Source organism: Tamandua tetradactyla, chromosome 14 (assembly GCF_023851605.1).
Source record: "Tamandua tetradactyla isolate mTamTet1 chromosome 14, mTamTet1.pri, whole genome shotgun sequence".
NCBI classification, from domain to species: Eukaryota; Metazoa; Chordata; class Mammalia; order Pilosa; family Myrmecophagidae; genus Tamandua; species Tamandua tetradactyla.
Window position 1 is genome coordinate 63,810,021 of NC_135340.1, and position 18,505 is coordinate 63,828,525.

Here is an 18,505-nt window from a genome sequence, read left to right on the forward strand (position 1 = left end):
TCAATCTTTCAACAAGGCACCAATTATGGCTGTTCAGCATAGAAAATGCACTGGTTCCTGGAGGAAATGCTGAAATTCTTTACAGTGGTGAAGTGCTATGTTAATAAATTCAATTCAAAATTGTCCTTGCTCTACATGAAGAATATATGTAAGTCATTTTTCTGCTGTTTCTGTTCAATAATGGTAATTGTTAATTTTACAGTCTTTCACTCATCATTATCCTTTCTCCCTCCCACACTACTTCTTTTTTTCTCTTTTACTCCTTTTACAAACATATTGAGCATGCTATAAACACCAAATCGGAGTTCTAATCCCACAATTTAATTTTTTTCTTTCCTATTAGTTGCTAACTGGATGCTGCTGGAGAAAAATTATGCAATCCAATATAGATTCATGTTAACAAAATCTAATAGTGGTCTCAGTGCTTTTCAACAATCCTTTTACATGCCGTTGGTTGGCTCTTTCTCATTTAATTTAGCTAGGATTCTAAGCTTTCATCACTCTCTGTACAACTCTTGCATAATCTGCATCCCTCCCACTCTATCAGCTTATTCATTGATTAATCCATTTAATATTTATTGAGAACCATCTATGTATCGGAAACCTAGCTGGATTTGAGATATAGGGGTAAACAAACAAACAAAAACAAACACTTGGTTCCTCTCCTCCTGGAGCTTCCAGTCTAGTGGGAAGTTCAATATATATTTTTTAATTTTTATTAATAAAACCAATCAACATACAACGTGAACATTCTTAATGTATGAACATTCCATACTTGGTGTGCAATCAGTGGCTCACAATATCATCACATAGTTGTGTATTCATCACCATGATCATTTCTCAGAACATTTACATCACTCCAGAAAAAGAAATAAAAAGAAAAAAGAAAAACTCATACATACCATACCCCTTACCCCTCCCTCTCATTGACCACTAGTATTTCCCTCAACACAATTTAACATTTATTTTCCCTATTCTTTGTTTATTTTTAATCCATATTTTTTACTCATCTGTCCAAATTGTAGATAAAAGGAACATCAGAAGAAGGTTTTCACAATCACACAGTCACTTTGCGAAAGCTATATCGTTATACAATCATCTTGAAGAAACATGGCTACTGGAACACAGCTCTACAGTTTTAGGCACTTCCCTCTAGTCTCTCTATTACACCTTAAACTAAGAAGGGGTTATCAACATAATGTGTAAGAATAACCTCCAGGATAACCACTCGACTCTATTTGAAATCTCTCAGCCACTGACACTTTATTTTGTTTCATTTCTCTGTTCCTTCTTTTGGTCCAGAAGGTTTTCTCAGTCTCTTGATTCTGAGTCCCAGCTCATTCTAGGATTTCCTCCCACATTGCCAGAAAGGTTTACACCCCTGGGAGTCATGTCCCATGTAACAGGTGGAAGGCGGTGAGTTTGCTCATTGTTTTGGTTGGAGAGAGAAGCCACAACAAAAGGGGTTCTCTTGGGGGTGACTCTTAGGCCTAATTTTAAGTAGGCTTGACCTATCCTTTGTGGGGTTAAGTTTCATATGAACAAACCCCAAGATTGGGAACTCAGCCTATTGCTTTGGTTGTTTCCACTGCTTGTGAGAATATCAAGAATTTTCCAGGGGTATGGTAGGTATGAGTTCCCCCATTCTCACCATTCCCCCAAGGGGACTTTGCAAATACTTTTTTATTCACTGTTCAAATACTTTGGGATTTATTGGGGCATCACTCTGGACAAACCTACAAAATCTTATGCCCTACTCAAGGTTCCATGTACTTATGGTGTTCAATTAAGCTGTCACATAAGGTATATTAGGAACTGCACTAGTCAAAATATAAATTTTGTACCAAATAAACATTTTTTGTTTTAGTCTCACACATAAGGTAAAATTTAAAACATTAATTACCATCTATTTTCAACACCCTGCAGTAATGACATTCCTATGTTCTTCCTCATGCAAAAACATTTTTAAATTTGTACATTTAGTCACTATCATTATACACTCTAGGCATTCCTAAATTATACCATCTCAGTCTTGATCGTCTATCTTTCCTTCTGACTTCATTTGTGCTCCCAGCCCTTCTCCCTCAATCCTTTTCACACTCAGTTTCATTCAGTATACTGACATTATTGTATTACAAATTAGGTAACATTGTTCTACCCATTTCTAAATTTTTACAATCAGTCTTGTTGCACAATCTGTATTCCTTCAATTACCCAATATCTACCCTATTTCTATCTCCTGATGGTCTCTGTTCTTAACTGAAATTCTCCAAGTTCATTCTTTAATGTTAGTTCATATCAGTGAGACCATGCAGTCTTTGTCTTTTTGTTTCTGGTTAATCTCACTCAGCATAATGTCCTCAAGGTCCATCCATGTGTTACATAGGAAGTCCAATATTTTAGAATTAAATGCCCAAATAAGGAAATACTTGCAAATTGGATGAGTGATATGAAAGAAAAAAGAATGCTTTGAAAGAGAGTAACAGAGAAGACTAAAGTATATTGGAAGAGAGATGGTCAGAACTAACATTTTTCTTTTATTTTATAACAATATATGAAAAGAGAACACAAACTGTCTAAGACGTCTTGTGTTTTTGCCATTATCTTTCTAATACATTTGTTCAATAGTGACAACATTTTTATTTCTATGCTTCTTTTGAACTTTAACTCAATATCAAAATATTAAGGTTAAAAATTATATATTTGGACACAATGAATAAAGTTGAGCAAGAGTATAAATTCCCCCCCACCCCAGTTCATGTGACTCAAAGTAGCAATAGATTAAGATTGTGTCTGGAAAGAAGGACTAAAGATTTTTTATTTTTGTTTTTTAATTGAAGAAAAATTCACACAAAATACAATTAACCATTTTAATGTGTATGATTCAGTGATATTTGTGTATGCACAATGCTGTGTAACAGCTCTCTCTAGTTTCAAAACTTTTTCATCACCCAATAAAAACACCCCATAACCATTCCCCATCCCCTCTCCCAGCCATCCGTTGCCTAATAACTTTTAACTGACCTTCTATCTTTATGGATTTGCCTATTCTGAATATTTCATATAAAAGGAAACATACAATATATGACCTTCTGTGTTTGGCTTCTTTCACTGAGCATAATGTTCTCGAAGTTCATCTGAGTTGTAGCATTTATCAATATTTTCTTCCTATTTATGGCTGAATAATATTCCATTGCATGGTTATGTGACAATTTAGCCATTCATTTATTTGTGGATATTTGGGTTATGTCCACCTTTTGGTTTTTCTGATTATTACTGCTATAAACATTCATATACAAGCAGAAAAATTTGGTAGTCTTATTGGTCTGGGGAGACAAAACTGGAGTTCAAGCTACCAAGGTAACCAGGGCTTTAGGAACCAAGATTCCAGACTAAAGTGAAACTCAGAGAAGGGAATCTGACATCTTGCACAATTCTTCTCCCCCACTCCCAAAGCATTTGCAAAGTCTCAAGATATTTTCGGGGAGAGACTGAGAATCCAAGCAGAAAGTAGCAACCATCTAATCCAAAAGGTAAGTTAATATGTTGGCAGTGTTAGGTGCTGGGGAGACAAAAATTGCAATTTAGGGCCTGCTGAGGAGAAATAGCTCTGGGAAACACCAGAAGCTTTCAACGATTAAAGGTAAAACAGAAATAAAAAAAGATACACAACCCCAATTAAAAAAGGAACAAAAAACTTTAGTAAACCTTTCACACACAAAAAAGATATTTAAATGGCCTGTAAACTTATGAAAAATGTTCAGTCTTAATAGTCACCAGAAAATGAAAATTAAAAGCATAATGAAATACCACTACATATCTACCAAAATGGCAAAGATTAAAAAAAAATAATGAACGCAAATTAGAAGTGTTGATGAGGATACAGAGCAATTGGAATTCTTACATATTATTGGTGGGATTATAGATTGGTTAAAAATATTTGAAAAGCTGTTTGGTATTACCTAATAATGCTGAGTATATGTTAATTCCATGGTCCAGCAATTCCATTCCTAGGTATATTTAACAGAAATGCATTTGGATGTGTACCAAAAGACATGTATAACAGCAACATTATACATAATGCCCCAGACCTGAAAGAACCTAAGTATTGCTCAACAGTATAATAGATAAATTTTGTAATATTCATGCAGTAGGTTATTATATAGTAATGAAAATGAACATGGATGAATCTCATAAAGACAAAATCAAGCAAAAGCAGACTTATAGTGAGTACATAATGTATGATTCTATTCTTTAGGTTCAAAATAGAGAAAACATATCCATGGTCATGGATGTCAACATAACATAGATTTTAGCATCTAAGGTACCAGTAATGATTTTTTTCTTTTTCAGGGCAGTGTAAAATTCATTGAGCTGCATGCTTATGATATGTATAATTTTGGTGTGTATCTTATAATTCAGTGAGAGGTTTTTTTTTGTGCTGTCATTTTAATTTTAATAAAATGGATAATTTCATATTACATAAAGAACAAATCTATCCACTCACCCTTGATAAAATTTTAGAAATATTTTCTATAAAAAGTTTAGTATTTGATTGGCATGAATCTATTATTATACTGTTTCTTAAGGTACAGCTTTCCCATCCTTATCCTTATTATTATGGAGAAATTTTTAAAATACAGAAAAGCACACAAAAAAAGACACGATATTCATATACACAATCCAGAATTAACCAGTATCTTGTTATATCTACCTGTATTCTTTTTTGTTTTTAAGAATAATGGTTATATATGGAGTTGCAATTCCCTTTTATCAATTCCCACTACATATCCCATATTAATTCCCTTCCCTTCTCCACTCTTCACAGGCAATCACTTTCAAGAGTTTGTTCTGTATCTTTCCAATCCATTTCAGAAATATTTACATACAATATGCAGCCATTAGAAATATATACTACTGAATTTTATGATGGAAGTCTATTCAAATTTATAAAAATTTCATTGTACTATATGCATCATTGTGTGACTTGATTTTTCCCTCTCAACATGGTTTTTGAGATCATCCACGTCTCCTATGTCGTGGGATTCCATCAGATAAAGGATTCCATCATAAGGATTTTCCATTTCATTCCTGATGGGCATTTAAGTTTTTTTCAATTTTTGCTGTGATGAATTATGCCACAGTAAATATCCTTCTGGTACATATTTTCTGAGAATACATATTTAGAGAAGAATTGCTAGGTATTTTAAATTTTGTTTTTTTAAGGAGTGCTCCCTTAGTCTCAAGATCGTTTAAATATATAGCTTTTTCATATTTCTGTTTTTAAACTTTTGCATCTTACTTTAGTTTATGGTGTCCTCCCTAGAAGACAAATGACCTCCAAACTATTTTTTAAATAGTTCTATTACTTCATCATTTCCTGATGCCATTTCCATCATATTCCAAATTCTAATAAGTGTGTGAGTCTGTTTCTGGACTCACTTCTGCTGCATCAATACCACAAGAGTTTTATACTATTTGTAGGTGATATCTAGTATTGTCTCTTGCTTTCTAACATTTACAACTTTTTTTAATAAAATTGGTTAGGATCTCCAGATCTATGCTGATAACAATGATGATAACAGCATCAGTTTCTTGTCCCCAATTTTAGTGGAAATGCGTTACCTTTGCTCTTTGCTTTAGGGGCTGTTTTTTGTTTTTTGTTATTTTGGTCACAGCCTTTCTATCAAATGAATGTCCTCTTTGTCAGGACATAAGTTTTTAGTTTTTGTTTCTCTCATTCAATGTGCTTTGCTTCAGAATAATTATTTCTGATGTGCTAAGGGAGATGTGAACTCCCAATGAAAAATTTCATATCTTCAAGGTTTTTAATGAGTGTGAATTTTCTGGTGCCTAATGTGGTGTGACTTCTGGCTGAAAGTTTTCCCACACTCACTACACTGATAAGTCTTCTTACCTGTGTGTATTCTCAAATGTAGAGCAACAGGTGAAAACTGAAAGAAGGCTTTTCCCACACTCATTACAACCATAGGGTTTCTCACCTGTGTGGTTTCTCACATGCACAGTAAGAAATGAACATTGAGAGAAGGCTTTTCTACATACATTGCATTCATAAGGTTTATCACCTGAATGAATGTTCACATGTATAAGTGATGTTCATTGAGAGGAGGCTTTTCCGCATTCATTATATTTATAGGGTTTCTCTCAAGTGTGAATGTTTTGATGTTTTATGAGGTATTTATTCTGGCCAAAAGCTATGCCACATTCAGTATATTTGAGTTTCTCTCCAATATGAGTTTTCTCATGCTTAGTAAGGTTTGATAGATTACTGAAGGTTTCCCTATACTCCTTACATACAAAGAGCTTCTCTCCCTTGTGAGTTCCCTGGTGTCTGATGAAGTCTGACTTCTGAATGAAAGCTTTTCCACAATCCTTACACTCAAATGGCTTCTCACTAGTGTGAATCTTCTGATGGGTAAGATGATTTTCCTTCTGGCTGAAGGAGTTTCCACATTCATGATATTCCAAAGGTTTCTCTCTTGTATGAAAATATCCATGCTCAGTGAGGTCTGATTTCCCACACATCTTACAGGCAAAGGGGTTTTCCTCACTATAAATTCTCTGCTGACTGAGGTTTGACATCTGAATGGAAGTTTACTCACATTCTCAAAGTTTCTCTCCTAAGTGATTTTTTTATGCATGAGGATTTACTTTTGGCCTAAGATTTTCCCACATTTCTTCCATTTAAAGGTTTCTCTCCTATATGAATTTTCTAATGCTCAAAGAAGTTTTGTTACACTCACTGATTTCTCTCCAGTATGAATTTTCTTCTGCTCAATAAGATTTGTCATCCAGCTAAAGACATGTCAATATTCCTTAGAAGAACAGGTTTCTCTCCAGCATGACTTCTACAGTTAATGAAGCATACATATGAATGAAAGAAGTTTTCTCAAATTCATTAAGTTTACAGGGTTTATCTCCAGTATGAATGCTCTGTAATCTGTGGTATTCAAATTTTTTAATGGAGGGAATTTTCACACTGATTTACACTTTAAGGGGGGAGGGAGGGTTCCATAAGGGGTAAGACATGGTAGAAGGATTTCACAAATTCAAATGATGATTCTTTCCCACAGAGCTTCCTTCATGAGAAATAAGTCTAAATTGCATTTTAAATTCTTACTGGGTGTGTTTAAAGAGGGGTTGCCTTAAAAAAAAGTTGTGATGTCAGAGAAAGTATTTTTTCCAATTTTCTTATATTCATTCCCTTTTTCCTCAGACTGTCCTTTACTGGAGATGGATGCAACTTGCTTCCCCAGTCCTGTTGTCTCTCTGTCTGATTACTATCTTCTTAGGCTTCTTCTGGACAGACTTCACTTCTTTCTCCACCATTCAGACTTGTCTTCCTGTTTCAATGGAGGAGCACATAGAGTCTGGTCACCTTATAACCTGCTAACAGGGAACTGACACAGCACTAGAATGCTGCTGCTGCAGTCAAAGTACCATCCTAAACTCAGGCTGGGCCTGATCTGCATGACAAGGAAGGCGCAGTTTCCAAGGACGCACAAGGATGCCCTTCTATTGCTGGCAGTGTAGCTTTTCCAGCCATGAACTTTATTCCCCATAAGCCCTTGCTGGTCTTCCAGTTTCCCCATGTGAACTTGGCTGCTTCTTCCTGTGATTATGGGAACTCTCAGGGTGAGTAGGCCTTCCCTGGAAGAAGATCATCTCAAGCCTGGCAGGAAGTATGGAGTGGGAGCTCCCCCTCTTCAGCCACCTTGGGTCCAGTGTCAAATAGGCCCAGCCCAGATTCAGAGGTGACAGGATTCCATCTTGTCCATGGCTGGTCTGGCTCTGGACTGCAGAGGTTTATTTTATTTTAACATTTTTAAGATTGTGAAATATAACATATAATCAAAAAAGCAACACATTTCTAAGTACATTTTAACAAATAGTTATAGTATAGATTTTAAAGTTTGGTATGAATTACAGTTCCATGATTTTTAATTTTTTTCTTCTACCTGCTCAAATATATTGGAGATCAAGAGAAATATCAATAAAATGATTCAGCAGTCATACTTATTTGTTAAATCTTATCATCTCTGTTATACTCCTCTTTTTTGTGAAACATTTCATATATACAAAAAAGCAGTAAATTTCAAAGTACATTAGAATAATCAGTTGTAGAACAGATTTCAGAGTTTGGTAGGGGTTGCAATTCCACAATTTTAGGTTTTTACTTCTAGCTGCTGTAAGGTACTGGAGACTAAAAGAAATATTAATATAATGATTCTGCAATCAGACTTATTTGTTAAACCTTACCTTCTTTGTATACCTCCACCTCTACCTTTGGTCTTTCTACTACTCTTTAGGGGTATTTGGGTTATGCTCATTCTAACTTTTTCATGTTGGAAAGGCCTGTCAATAATATGGGGTGAGGGATGGTACTAGTTGATGTTCTGGAGAGGCTGGCTCCTCTACATTTCAGACTTATCTTGTCCAGGGACCCATCTTGAGGTTATAGGTTTCTGGAGTTGCCCTAGTGCATGGAACCTCTGTAGAATCTTATATAATGCCCTAAGTATTCTTTAGGATAGGCAGAAATGGTTTTGATTGGTGTTTGGGAAGTTATGATAGGCAGCAATGTCTAATTGAAGCTTGCATAAGAGTGAACTCCAGAGTAGCCTCTCAACTCTATTTGAACGCTCTCAGCCACTGATACTTTATTAGTTACACTTCTTTTCCTCCTTTTGATTAGGATGGCATTGTTGATCCCATGGTGCCAGGGCCAGGGTCATCCCTGGGAGTCATCTCCCATGCTGCCAGGGAGACTTTTACCCCTGGATGTCATGTCCCACATAGGGGGGAAGGCAATGGTTTCACTTGCAGAGGTGGGCTTAGAGAGAGAGAAAGGCCAAATCTGAGCAAGAAAAGAGGTCCTGCAGACATGACTCTTAGACATAGCTATAGGTAGGCTAAACTTCTCCACTACCTACATGAGCTTCACAAGAGCCAGCCTCAAGACCAAGGACTTGGCCTATTGATTTTGGTGTCCCTAACATTTGACACAATATCTGGGGTTTCCCTGATGGCGATGTTTAATAGTTCCATATTTTTTCTCCAATCCATCAAGGGACTTTGCTTATATATGTATATATATATCAGGGTCACATTTCATTCTTTTTCCATGTGAGTATCCCCTAATTATTTGCCAATATTTTAAAAGTTAATGAAAAATATACATATTTATGAAGACCCTGGTATGTGGCAAGTATAATGCCAGCTTCTGAGGTTATATTAATAAACAAGGCTGACTTGGTTTCATTCATAATAGAGCTTACTGCCATCTGATTCCTGAACAAACAATCCATTCTCCTAGGTAACACAGTAGTCCATTCTCCGAGGTAACACAATAGAATATATCCTGGGTCAAAGTATTTTGATGGCTAAATTTATGTGGCCTAGCTATAAAATATTTTTTCTTTTTTTTTAAACTTCTTATTGCAGTAACATATATAAAACTAAAAACTTCCCATTTTAACCACTTTCAAGTGTATAATTCAGTGGTATTGATTACATTCCCAATACTGTGCTACCCACACCAATATCTATTACCCCAACTTTTTCATCACTTCAAATGGGGACTCTGCATTTATTAAGTAATAACTCCCCATCTCTCCCTACCCCTTGGTAACGTATAATTTATTTTCTGTCTCAATGAATCTGCTTACACTAGATATTTCATAAATGCAAGATCATACAATATTCATCTTTTTGTGTCTGGCTTATTTTACTCAACATGATGTCTTCAAGGTTCATCCATGTTATAATCTGTAACAGGACTTCTTCTGTTCTAATGGCTGAATAATATTCCATTGTGTGTATATACCACATTTTATTTATCAGTTCATCAGTTGCTGGAAGCATGGGTTACTTCCATCTTTTGGCAGTTGTGAATAATGCTGCTATGAACATCGGTGTGCAGATATCTGTTTGAGTTCCTACTTTTAATTCTTTGGGGAATATACCTAGTAGTGAGATGCTGAGTCATATGGTAGTTCTATACTTAGGTTTTTGAGGAACCTCCAAACTGTCTTCCACAGTGGCTGAAACAGTTTTCCTTACCAACAGCAAAGAATGAGTGTTCCTATGTCTCTGCATCCTCTCCAACACTTCTTATTATGTTTTTTTTTTTTTAATAGTAACCATTCTAATGGATATGAAATGGAATCTCATTGTGGTCTTGACTTGCATGTCTCTGATGGCTAATGATGATGAGCATCTTTTCATGTGCTTTTGGGCCATTTGCATATCTTCTTTGGAGAGATGTCTGTTCAAGTCTTTAGCTCATTTTTTAAGTTGGGTTGTTTGAAAAGCTCTAGGTACTTTGCTGTTGATTTTCAGTATTTTATGTCAAAGGATCATATCATCTGCAAACACAGAAAGTTTTACTTCTTCCTTTGCAATCTGGATGTGCTTGTTTCTTTTTCTTGCCTAATTACTCTAGTTAGAACTTCTAGCACAATGCTGTATAACAGCGGTGACAGTTGACATCTTTGTCTTGTTCTCCATTTCGACGGGAGAACTTCCAGTCTTTCACTACTGAGTTGATGCTAGCTGTGGATTTTCATATATGCCTCTTATCATGTCGAGTAAATTTCCTCCTACTCCTATCTTTCAAAGTGTTTTTATCAACACTGTATTTTGTCAAATGGCTTCTCTGCATCAGTTGAGAATGTGTTTTTTCTCCTTCATTCTTTTAATGTGCATACCAAGGATAAATCCCACTTGATTATGGGGTATAATTCGTTTGATATGCTTTTAGATTCAGTTGGCTAGTATTTTTTTTTTTTAAGATTTTTGCATCTATGTTCATAAAGAGATATTTGTTTGTAATTTTCTTTTCTTGTGGTATCTTCATCCAGCTTCGGTATGGGGTGATGTTGGCCTTGTTGAGTGAGTTTGGGAGTGTTTCCTCCTCTTTCATTTTTTGGAGGAGTTTGTGCAGAATTGGAGTCCAGTTTTCTTGAAATGTTTGGAAGATTTCTTCCATAAAGCCATCTGGTCCTGGGGTTTTCTTTATTGAGAGGTTTTAATTACTAATTCAATCCCTTTACTAGTAATTGTTTGGTTGAGCCCTTCTATTTCTTCCTGAGTCAATGTATGTAGTTTGTGTATTTCTAAGAATTTGTCCATTTCATCTAGATTATCTACTTTATTAACATACAGTTGTTCATAGTATCCATTTAGATCATTTTTTTCAGCAGGGTTGATAGTAATATCCCCTTTTCATTTCTGGTTTTCTTTATTTATATCCTCTCTCTTTTTTTTGTCAGTCTAGCTAAAGGTTCATCTATTTTTTTGATCTTTTCAAAGATCCAGCTTTTGGTTTTGTTGATTCTCTGTATTGCTTTACTATTTTCAATTTCATTTCTTGCTGCTCTAATCTTTGTTGTTTACTCCCTTTTGCTCACTTTGGGTTTAATTTGCTCTTTTTTTCTAGTTCTTCCTGATTTGAGGTTAGATCTCTGATATAAAGTCTTTTTTCTTTTTTGATGTAAGCATTTAGAGCTATAAATTTCACTATCAGCACTGCCTTTGCTGCATCCCATAAGTTTTGGTATGTTGTACTTTCATTTTCATTCAGCACAAGATATTTTCTAATTTCACTTATTTCCTCTTTAACCCATTGAATGCTTAAGAGTATGTTGTTTAATTTCCATATTTTTGTGGATTTTCCATTTTTCCCTCTCTTATTGATATCTAGCTTCATTCTATTGTGGTTGGAGAATACACATTGTATGATTTCAATATTTTTGAATTTATTGAGACTTGTTTTGCTACCCAACATATGGTCCATCCTGGAGAATGATCCATGTGTACTCAAGAAGGATGTGTTAGGTGTCATGTTCTATATATATGTTAGGTCTAGTTATTTTAGTATATTATACAAGTCCTTTACTTCTTGATCTTTTGACTAGTTTTATTCACTATTGACAGTAGTATATTAAAGTCTCCAACTATTAATGCTGAACAATCAATTTCTTCCTTTAAATATGTCAGTATTTGCTTCTTATATATTATGGCTCTGCTGTTAGATGCATATTCTAGCTTGAAAAGTTGCAATATATCAGAAACAGAATGGCTTTTAAAAGGAGGAATTTATCAAGCAAGTTTACAATTCTAGGACCATGAAAATGTCCAAAGTAAGGCAAATCTATTAAAATGTTCAAATTAAGACATCCAGGGGAAAATAACATGGTCGAAGGAGGCTGATGATGTTTGGGTTTTTCCCTCAACTGGAAAGGCACATGGTGACATCTGCTAGCTTTCTCTCCAGGCTTCTTTAATGGCTTTCCTGGAGCTTTGTCAATTCTGTTGAATCTGTTGGTTCTGGTGTCTGTAATGCTTTTTCCAAAATGCTTCCCTCTTAAAGGGCTCTAGTAAGCAACCCCACCTTGAATGGGTGGAGACACATCTCCATGCAAGCCATCTAATCAAAAGTTACCACTCACAATTGGGTGGATCACATCTCCATGGAAATAATAAAAAGATCCTACCTAGCAATACTGAATGTGGATTAAAGAACTTGGCTATTCTGGGGTACACAACAGATTCAAACTGGCATATTCCACCCTTGGGACTCAAAAAAGACATGTTCTTTCCAAATGCAAAATATTTTAATTCCACAACAATATCAGAAAGCCTTAAACCATTTCAGTAGCAATAAAAATATAGTACAATATTAAAACCAGTACAAAGTCTCATTTAAGTCTGTTACAGGAATGGTCTGTCTGAATGGAAAATTCTCTTCTGGCTCCAGACCTGTAAAACTCAGAACAAGTCATATGCTATCAATATAAAAAGGAGGGACAGTTATAAGATACATATTCCCATTTCCATAGGAAGAAATTAGAAAGAACACAGGGGTTACAGAATCCAAACATTTCTGGAACCCTGCAGAGCCAACACCATTAGATTTCAAAGTCCAAGAGTCATTTATGTTCAGAGCTTTAGAAAGCAGCAGTCCCACTCTTTCCAAGGGCCTATGCAGAGGCCCACTTACTCTGAATGCAACCTTGGGGGATATTGGAGAGACCACTTTTTTCTCAACTCCACCCTCTCCAAGCATCAAGGCCACACTTGGGCTCTCTGCTATCTCCAGGGCACCTGTTTAACCCCTCCAGAACAATGTGGTGGCAGCCAGAATCTCCCCAAACCCCAGGGAGTGTGCTTTACCCTCTCCAAGGCCTCAGGTGGCACACTTCCTGGACAGCAAGGTGGCAGGCCCACCCTCTGCCTTCTGGGCAAACTCATCTTCTCCAAGTGCTTGGGTCCCCTGGCCCAGGGTTTCCTGGCTTCAGACCTTAGCTTCCATGGTTCTGCCTTTGAAGTTATTTTTCCTTCAATTTGTCCCTTTTCTCTCCTTTTTAGTACAGACTGGCAGTGGTTCTGTTTATACAGATCCCACAACACTGTTGTTGGTTTCCTATGCAGTACCCTGGGATCATGCCCATCAGACAAAGGACTTCCCACAAATCCTTCCTGGATAACCTCATCTCCAATCCTGGCTTCTTCTGAAATGGCTGACTGGTTCCACATTTAGTTTAATTCTCAGGTAGGGTACTATTTTCTGGGGTATCCCTTTCTGGAAGCCTGGAATCTTCCAGACCATCAATTTTCTGGTTTCTTTATACCCAAGAATTCAGTCTTCAGCTTATCTCTTTCTCTTCACATTTCACTGTAAGCTGCAAGGAGAAACCTGGCTGCACTTTGCACATTTAATTTTGAAATCTCTTCTGCTAAATGTCCAAGTTCATGACTATTAAAATCTGCCTTCCATCTGAAATCAGTGGTCAATTTTGCCAGATTCTTTGCCACTTAAAGATAAGGATAACCTTTCTTCCAGTTTGCAATAACACATGCATCATTTCTATCTAAGGCTTTATCAGAGATATCTCTAGAATCCACATTTCTACCAACAGCCTCTTCAAAGCATTCTAGGCCTTCTCTATCAAGTTTCTCACAACTCTTCCAGAATCTTCCCCTTATCCATTTAAAAAGCTGTTCCAACATCTTTGGTATTTGCAAACCACAGCACCTGGCAATTCTGGTACCAAAATCTGTTCTAGTTTGCAAAACTGCTGGAATGCAATATACCAGAAATGGTCTGGCTTTAAAAGGGGGAATTTATTTTTGCAAGTTTGCAGTTCTAAGGCCATGAAATATCCAAATTAAGACATCCAGGAAAGATACATTGGTTCAAGAAGGCCAATGGTGTTCAGGGTTTCTCTCTCAACTGGAAAGGCACATGGCGACATCTGCTAGCTTTCTCTCCAGGCTTCTTCAATGGTTTTTCCAAGGCTCTGTCCATTCTGTTGCCTCTAATGCTTTTTCCACAATGGTTCTGTCTTAAAGAGCTCCAGTAAGCAACCCCACCTTGAATGGGTGAAGACGTATTTCCATGGAAACCATCTAATCAAAAGCTACCACTCACAATTGGGTGGTTCACATCTCCATGGAAACAATAAAAATGATCCTACCTAGCAATACTAAATGGGGATTAAAGAACTTGGCTTTTCCAGGTAAACAACAGATTCAGACTGGCAGAGTGCATATATATTTATAATTGTTGCATCTTTCTGTTGAATTGTTTACTTCATCAGAATATAAAATCCATCTTTGTCCCTTGTAACTGTTTTTGATTTAAGTCTTTTTTATCTGATATTAGTAAAGCCACCCCCAGCTTTCTTTTGGTTACTACTTGCATGCTATGTTACTTTCCATCCTTTCATCATCAACCCACTTTTTTCTTTGACTTTAAGGTGGGTCTCTTGCAGAGAGCATATAGTTGAGTCATGCTTTTTTATCCATTGTGCCAACCTGTGCCTTTTGATTGAAGAGTTTAACCCATTAACATTTAATGTCACTCCTGATAAGACAAGTTTTTCTTTTGCCATTTTGCTTTTTAAACTTTATAAGTCTTATACCTTTTTTGTGTCTCAATTATTTTAAAGCCCACTTTTATATTCAGTTGCTTTCTTGTGTTGTATCGTATTAAGTGACTTCTCATTTCAATTTGCATAGATTTTTAACCTGTTTTCCTTGTGGTTACCACGGGGCTAAAATTTAACATCTTAAATATATAAAGTTATATTTGATTTGATACCAATTTATCTTCAATAGTATGCACCTACAGTTTCCCCATACCCTCCTGTCCTCTATCATTTTTTTTTACACTTGTAACCACTTATATCTGTGTATGTTTTAAGTTAAAAAACCTAGATCATCATTACTTTATATGCATGTACATTTTAACACCTGTAGGAAGAAGGAAGTGGAATTACATACCCAACAATAAATACTATACTGGCATTTGTAGTTATTCAGATGATTACCTTTTCACAGATCATTATTTATTTATGCTGCTGTGTACCACTGTTTAGTGCCCTTCCATTTTAGTCTGAAGAACTCCCTTTATCATTGCTTTTAGGGCCAGTAAAGTGGCGATAAATTCCCTCAGCTCTTGTTTATCTGAGAATGTCTTAATCTCTCCCTTATTTTTGAAAAAAACATCTTGCCGAATATAAAATTTTTGGCTGGTAGTTGTTTTCTTTCAGCAGTTTAACTATTTCAACCCACTTCCTTCTTGTCTCCATAGCTTCTGATGAGTAATTGGCACTCATTATTATTGTGATTCCTTTGTGTGTAAAATGTTACTTTTCTCTTGCGGTTTTCAGAACCCTATCTTTGTTCTTTGCATCTGATAGTGTAATCAATATATGACAGGATGTATTTTTCTTCACATTTATCCTGTTTCTCTGACCTTCTTGGATGTGCATATTCACATCTTCTGCTAATTTTGGTAATTTTTTTGCTATTATTTCCTTAGCTATTTCTTTTGCTCGTTTCTCTCTTTATTCTTCTTTGGACTTCCATAACACATATATTAATGAACTTGACAATGTTCCATAACTTATGCTAATTTTGATTTTTAATATTTCTTTTTTCTTTGTGCTTCTTAGTGTGACTAATTTTAACTCTTTTGTCTCCAAGTTCACTGATTGTTCTATCAGCTCCAACATGTTCTTGACACCCTCTTCTGAATTTTTTATTTCGGTTTTTGTGGTCTTCAGCCCCAGTAGTTCTGTTTGATACCTTCTTAAAATTTCTCTCCCTTTACTTTGATTTTCATATTGCTCATTCATTGTTTTCCTTTTCTCTGTTCTTTCCTTTACCTCCTTAGGCATTTTTAAGATCATTTTTTTTTAACAGCTTTGTTCAGTATGTTCAGATCCTTGTCTTCCTTATTAGTGTGTTTTTATCTTTTTTCTTTGGATTGACCATTATTTCCTGTTTTTTGTTTTGTACTCTTTCATTGCACTCTGTACATTTTGCTAATTAGAACATTAACTCTGGAATTTAGTCCCTGGATGTCTGTTTCTTGGTTTTGTAACCAGCTGGTGATAAGACAGATATTTACTTGAGCTTCAGCACACCTATTGGAAGTTCTGCCCAAGGAGAATGCAGTGTGCAGGGATTTCATGGGTTTTGGCGACTCTGTCTTGTCCTTTTGCTGTTTAGTTGTTTTGGAGATTGCCTGTTTATAAGAGTTTGATTGTCCCCTCTGTTTCCTAGGAGACAAACCTCTCTCCCAGGTATCTGTAGCCAGCAGGACTTTGCCCCAGAATGTCATCCTCTATAGTTTTTAAAAAGTTTTCTCTTTGTCTCATGATGATTTTGCCTGGTGGACAAATTCTGGAAGGAGGGTCCCTCCATGGAGGGTCTTTCCAACTAAAACAGGAATAAAACCCCACAAAGTGGGTACTTACTATCTCCTAGTGCCCTGCGGAGGGGTCAAGTAGATGCCCAAACTTCTCTGACAGCTCCCCAAATAAGCTTTCTTGTTCTACCCAGCAAATGCAGCTCTTTGGCTAGCTTTCCCTGCATTTTAAAGTCTCCACTGCCTCTGCCCCTGTCCTTGGTGGGCTGAAGCAAAAGTTGCCTTCAGAATCAGGACCCAGTGATCTGAATCTGCTAATCAAAAGCCCTGTTCAGTGGTTAGCCATGTGTACCACTGTCCTTGGGTAAGAGGATTTTTGTTCCTTTCTGTCACCAGCTACTAACCAGGTCCCTGCAAGAGTCAAGGATGGGCACCGGTTGCCACTGTAGAGAGAGCAATTTACTGTTCTTTGTTGTAATTTATCAGTCCCTTCTTCCTGTTTTTCCTTGGTTGATGTACTGTGTTCTTCTGGCCTCTGGAGTTTCAAAATAGTTGTTTCAGATCATTCCTGCTGATTTAATAGTTGTTTTGGTGAAAGGACTGAGTCCTGGAACTCCATACTCTGCCATCTTCCCTGGAAGTCTCTCCTGTTTGCTACTATAAAATCTTGATCAAGTGTTTAATGGAAAAATTCAAGTGAGCTTATTCATTTAATTATTTCTTCATCCATTCACTCATTAATTTAAATATTTACTGAGTATCATGGGTAGAGTTGATTGTTGACAAATACGTTTCTTGATTTTAGTAACATAAGTGAAAAGTAAAAAAATAAAAAGAAAGGATATGTATCTAAAAATAAAATTAAAAATTGAATAAATTAAGTCTTATTAATAAATAATAAGTAATAAGACAGAGATCAACTACTCTAAAGTTCAGAAGTAAAGGAATAGTTTTTAGTTAGACAAATGAGAAAATAATAAACAGAGGTGACAGAATTAGACACCGAGTCTTTGGTAAGATTTCAATACAGTGGGACAAAATATTACAAGCAGGGTGAATGGCCCAAGACAGATATGGAATATGGAAAGGGTGTTTTGATGTGAGTTCTCCAATTTTTCTAGATCACAGAGAAAAACAAAGAAAGGAAAGATAGTAAGGCCAAGAAGGATTTGGGGACAGAAATTTGCATATTAGGGAAAGAAATCTAGAGTTTTGCTCAAGAAAAATGGGTGTTACTGAGGACTTTTGAACAGAGATGTAACATGATTATAAATGTGCTTCAGGAAGATTAATCTGATAGAAACATGTAAAATGAACTGGAGATTGGAAAGAGGAGATGCTGGAGATTAGTTAAGGATAGAGTTGAGATGAGAGATAATGATGACTTGACCTAGGCTATAAAGGTAATAATTTATGGGAATTAATAGGTGTGGACTAACCTATTAGTCCTCAATATTAAATGCCATTAAGGGGGAAATTTGAGTAATGTTTGAAGATTTCAGGAAAGCAGCTTGAAGAGGAGACAGCAAGAATGAACCTCCCTTCTCTTATGTGTGAGTTATGTTAGTCATCAGTTTTGTGTGAATCCATATTTCACTGGGTATCTGAATTTTCATGGATGTATCTTTATAGAAAAGATGGTGGCCTCCATACCTTTTCTTTTCCTTCTTTATTACTTTAATGACCTTATTCTGCCTCTTACTCTCACTTTAGAGAGGTTCATCTGGTTGCTCAAACGTCATAGTTTTAAATCTTATGACTTGAAAATAAAGCAAGTTTGCTGTTAACACATTGACATCCATGAATTTTTTTAATGGTAAAGCT

General features: G+C 36.0%; 1 protein-coding gene and 1 pseudogene across 10 annotated transcripts in view; both read right to left on the bottom strand.

Annotated features, from left to right (window-relative positions):
• FAM227B (family with sequence similarity 227 member B) overlaps positions 1 to 18,505 on the bottom strand; it is a 310,848-nt gene that overhangs the window by 64,986 nt on the left and 227,357 nt on the right. The gene's annotated exons all lie outside the window — the stretch shown is intronic.
• Positions 5,203 to 7,892, bottom strand: LOC143655152 (uncharacterized; annotated as a pseudogene).